Here is a 5,642-nt window from a genome sequence, read left to right as displayed (position 1 = left end):
GGGGCAGGGAAGGGACAAATGTTTTATTTTCTCCTGTGTTTATTTTCTTTTTCTGATAAGCTGCCATCAATCAAACTTAAAGGAGTGGCAAGCTGATTTCATTTTCTCTTTGATTTACGAGGGGGTGGGGAAAATGCATTGCACAGGCATAGCAATGAATGTTTGAGTTAAGGAACTTGAAACATCTGGCTAAGAGTATTGATTTTAAAGGTGAAATGTGAGATTTATTTTAAATCATCCACTTCAGTTACTCAGTTTTGTTATTTATTATGGTGAATTGTTTTATTATTTCGGATAATGCATTATTTAATCACCAGTTATATTCATCTATTTGACATCAATTAACAAAACAATATTTTTTTGTTGAATAAATTCTGATTTCTTAGAAATGCGATATCATTAGCAAGTTTTTCTTGATGTGCAATCACATCTGCTTTCCTTAAAAATAGTCTTTAAATAAAAAAATAAAATAAAAGGAGAAGATTGTTTATTAATTTGAGCATATAATTATTTGTTAATAAAAGCAGGTGATTATTTTATAAAGAAGACAGTTTTTTTTTCTCTTTTTTTTAAAATTTTGATTCTGTTTTTTCTGATTCCACTGCATTTTTTTTTCTTTTAGGATAAATGTCTCACTCAATAAATTATTTCTTTTTATTCATAAATTTTATCATTAAGTTTTTTTTTTTAAATTCCGTTTATTTTATAATATCCTGTCTCTTGGTGGTTTTAATACTTATGTTAGTGCCTTTTTTAAATATCGTTTCCATTCCATAATTTTCAAGTGTTGTTTTTATTTAGATTAATAAGCTTTCTTTTCATCCTCTCCCACAGTATAATTAGGTATGAAATATATTGCACTTTTTAATTATTGGTTTTGTTTTATATTAGTTAATTTGGGGATTTTAATTATTATCAAAAAATAAATATGCAAATTTTGTATTTTTTAAACTTGTTTTTCTTGTCTAAATTTGCAAATGTTTTTATCCTTTTAAATGTTATTTTTCAACAATTTTTTTTAATTTAGGAGATGTTTTCTTTTTTTCCCTATTTTTAAATATGCTTAACTTTTTCCTTGTAATTTCGGTTTGATATAACATCGATTAACGGCACTTTTGGCCGATCCAGAAAACCGGGAAATTCAGACATCCGGGATAGCGATGGTCCCAAGCATCCCGGTTAATTGGTTCTCTACTGTACAAAGTTTTTGAACCTTGTGCACAAAATTAAAAATCTCGAATTGTGAAAACCCGATTTAAAGACATAACTTTAAATACTTTTGAAAAAAATATAAGTGAGTTTGCAGACGATTCCTATTTAGAAAACTGGTTTGATATTTATTGCTTTCATGAATGGGTTTCAGAATTTTTGCTGTAACTTTAGAAGTTATTTAGATATTATCTTATACTTTGTTTCTAACTGCTCAGAATAAAAAAGGTTATAACATTCTTTTTTCCTTAAAAAAAAATGTGTTTTTTTTTAATTTTTTTAGGAAAAGCTGTCTAGTCTTAGAGGGTTAGGACTAGACAGGTGGAATTATCTGAGAAATAAAAAACTAAGATTATTTAACAATAAATTATTTTTCGCACAATTATAACATTAGTGAATTAAGTAAAAATTACCCAAGATTTGAAAATTCTGTTGGTCGGGATGCTTGAGGCAGGAGTGACCCTTTAGCCCTTCATCTTGTGAAGGTGGATCCTTGAGGTCCTTGTATCCTAAAAGTGAAAGAAGAGAATTAATACTGAGCACATTGCTCAAGTGATATCATAAAGTGATACATTTTCACAATAAGTAGATAAAAAGAATAAACAAAGTATACTTCTTGCGAGAAGTTTGTCAAAAATTTAATTGTACATCTCAGGTACAATTCACTTTCTCTCTCAACATTCTCACAGTTCACTTTTACTAAAGCATAGTCAAGTTTATTGCAAATCAAGTTGATTTGTGTCAACGCTTTCCTACAATTACACGTCAGTGTCTTTCTTTTTGTATTTTTCGTAATATATATATGATATATGGTTTAATATATATATATTTATTAAGGCCATTTTGAGATATTGCCACAAAATAATTATTCACTATATTCGTGCCATTGATTTATACTCAGATGGTCAGTGTTAAATCACTTGTGAAAAAGTGAGCTACTGTCTTAAGGGAGGCAACGTCAGCTAAGTTTTCGAACTAAAAAATTGAGTCGAAATTTGCGGCTCTGAAGTCTAACGCTTTCTTAAAAAAGTTTCGATTCAGTTTGTTAAAGTGGTGATCAAAACTGTCAATCTCTAGGTCCGTGTGTTATGTCTACCTTTCTCTGATACTAATGAGCGCCAGTTATCTCTCTTAAAATCTTGTTCTGCCTTCTTGTGAGTTTCCCAAGCTCACTTTCTGAAACGTTACACCATGCTGGTGAGGCATAGGTCATGGATTGGTCTAATCATGGAGGTGAAAAGTAACTTCCTCAGTTTTAAACTCAGCTTTTCGCTGTACATTATTGATTGCAGTTCTAAAGTTGCAGAATTGGCTTTTGACGTTTTTCACATGATCCGACCAAGTCCGTCTGTTGTTAATGAGTAGACCTAAGTATGTTGCCTTAGTTACTCTTGGTATCACATGATTCATGAGTACTGGTTCATTATGCTCTCTAATTGGTTTCCAGTTGTTCTGGGTTACCAATAGTTGGGACTATTGAGCATCTTTATCGTATATCTTATCTTGCAGTTCTTCTATAGACATGTTCGGGTTACTTAATCTTACTATAGTTCATTCCACCTTAAGTTGGCACTGCAGGGAAGGGTAGGATATGTAATACTCCGTCTTTGAAAAGTAGTTCTTCTCTATTTTGGAATTAATTGCAGTTTAAATGCGCGTTCAAATATAAATAAATGTTGTATAATAAGAAAAGTTTATCGTGAAACATACATTCGAAGTTTTTCATGTTTAAATGTATTTAACTTATAAATATCTTCTCAGTAAAGAGAATGTACAAAGAAGAAGGTGTTTTAGTTTGGCGCTGGATTAGTTTTCAAGGCCAAGGAATTGGCACGTTGACTAAGTTTTTACACTGGTCAGTCAGCTAGTTCCATTCTGCTTGCCTATCTCTTGTGCAGTCCTTTTTTGCTTTCTTTCACTCGCATCGCTTAATTGTTCTTTTTTTTTATTTTATTTTTTTATTAGTTATTAACTGTTAATTTGTTGTTTTTTACTGGTTAGTTATTGTTAACTCCTTTTTTATCGTTATAAATTTTTTTTGCATTAATTGTTAATTTGTTGTTTTTTACTAGTTATTTAAAGTTAGCTCGTTTTTTATAGTTATAAAATTTTTTTTTGCATTAATTGTTAATTTTTTTTTGTGATTCCTTGTTTCCTTCTTTTTTTTGTAGCTAATTACTAAATGTTAGCATGTTTTTTTTGTTAGTTTGTATTATTTTCTTACTTATTAATGGATAGCTTTTTTTCTTTTGAAGTTATTAATCTTTAGCTTGCTTTCCTTTTTTTTTTCTGGTTTAAATCGGATTTTTTTGATTTTCATTCAAATACACTGTAAGAACTTTGATTTATAATTAGAAAAACTTTATAAATGTTTAATCAATATGAAATTAATATTAAACTATATTATAACAATATTTTAGAAGATTTAACTACCTCAAACAATTTTTCATTATAATACATAGCTTTGTATGCATAGCAACTATTTCGAAACAAATGCATGATTGAAATTTGAAGACCAGATGAAATAGAGAATTTAAAGAATACTTCAACTATTAAACCAAAGTTTCAATCAGCAAACCATAATTTTAATTTAAAATTGTGATTTTCTTTCTCTTGATTTTTAAAATGACAAAATAAATGTAACAGTCTGTGTTTATAATGTAGTCATTCATCAAAAAATAAACAAATATTTAATCTATAAATTTTTATAGCAAAATATTCATTCTTAATTCCAAATCAAAATAGGTAAGTTAAGCTAAAAATTGGAATTTTTTTTCCTCAGAAAATTTCTTTCTGATAATGTCAAAGATGTACACTGTAAACATGCACACTGTTACCAGTTAATAACCCTACTGCTTTAAATAGGGTTTAAAGGGGAAGAATGACACTGTATCAGAAAAAATATCTGAATCTATCAGCATTTTTATTCTATTTTTGGCAAATTAGGGCAATTTTTTTTTAATATAACCTCAAGCTTTCGAAATATACATTTTCCACCAATAAAATATAATGAAGATTTTAACTCCACGCTTTTTCAATCAAAAGGTAGAATTTAAATTAGCATTATTTGTATTTTTTTTTGTGAAAAAAATTCATGTTTATTAATTACTTTCTACAGCTATGCAAGTTTATATTAAGACAGCCCTGAATGTTTTCTTTAATCTGTACTTTCAATTTCAAGCATTAAAAGATTTTTAAAAATGTAATTTCTAATGTGTTGGAATTTATCACACACCAAGAATGAAAGTAATTTCGTTAACTAAAATTAATTAATGCAGCACTTCATTTAAAATAAATTTTAAAACTAAGAAAAGAAAATAATAAAAGTATCAATAATTTTAAATACTGTTTTTTAACTTTTCAAATCAATATATATAAAAAAAAAATCTGTTGATTTAAATCAATGATTTTAAAAAAAAAATAATTTGATTTAAATCATGATTTGCAAATGAGAGTGCAAGAATCTCACTTATCACAGCTCAGTGGACGCGTATGCAAACTCACAAGTATTTCACTAAACATTCAAAAAGATTGGCGCTTTCATACTCTATAGACCAACGATGCTCCGAAGTATCCTGTGGTTGGATGAATTGTGGAAATGCTGAATAGAACAATGTGTAAAGCACGCTTTTGCATACTATGTGTCAAAAATCAACATGGCAGAGAAAAAAATCTAATTTTTGAAAATGGAAAATTACACACTTTTTAAAAAACACTCAATGAAAATAGCACCTTTAAGGGCTTTTAAAAAAAGAAAAAAAGCACCTTTAAGCATTTTTTAAAAATGCACCATGTTATTATTATTGGGTTGGTAGAAAGTATTTTTTTAAGAGTGAAATAAAACATAAAAAAAATGTTAAACTTATTCAAGTGACACTTATTTAAAAAGAACACAACTGCTAGCTCCATAGCTAGCTAAAGTTATTCCATATTTATTAAGTTAAATCAAATAGTATAAATAACCAAAAAGTAATGCTTTGAATTAAACAAAATACATAAATAAATGAAAAAAATATAATATTTCATTAAAAATAAATAAATAAATGAAAAAAATATAATATTTCATTAAAAATAAATAAGTAAATTATCCTAAAATAAGAAACAATGCTGCTGGAAAATGAAAAATAAAGGAGGAACTTATTAATCAATAAAATAAAAGATAAACTTTTTAACAACTAAGTCCCACTAAAAAAAATACATCACCCTAAATTAATAAAATACAGTTAAACTCTGCTGAAGTCCCGGACATTGTGAACGAAATGCTCGCTCACGTGCCTTGCCATACACATATATCATTTTTTGTGGATATAGTGAACCAAAAGATGAAAGGAAATTGGATATTCTGAACTTTTTTCTGTCCTTGAGTGATTTTTTCCTTCATTTTTCGGTAATTTTGAAATTCCAACATAAAATACATATACCAATTTTTAAGA

The sequence above is a fragment of the Parasteatoda tepidariorum genome, chromosome X2, assembly GCF_043381705.1.
Source record: "Parasteatoda tepidariorum isolate YZ-2023 chromosome X2, CAS_Ptep_4.0, whole genome shotgun sequence".
NCBI classification, from domain to species: Eukaryota; Metazoa; Arthropoda; class Arachnida; order Araneae; family Theridiidae; genus Parasteatoda; species Parasteatoda tepidariorum.
This window is presented reverse-complemented; position numbering follows the sequence as displayed.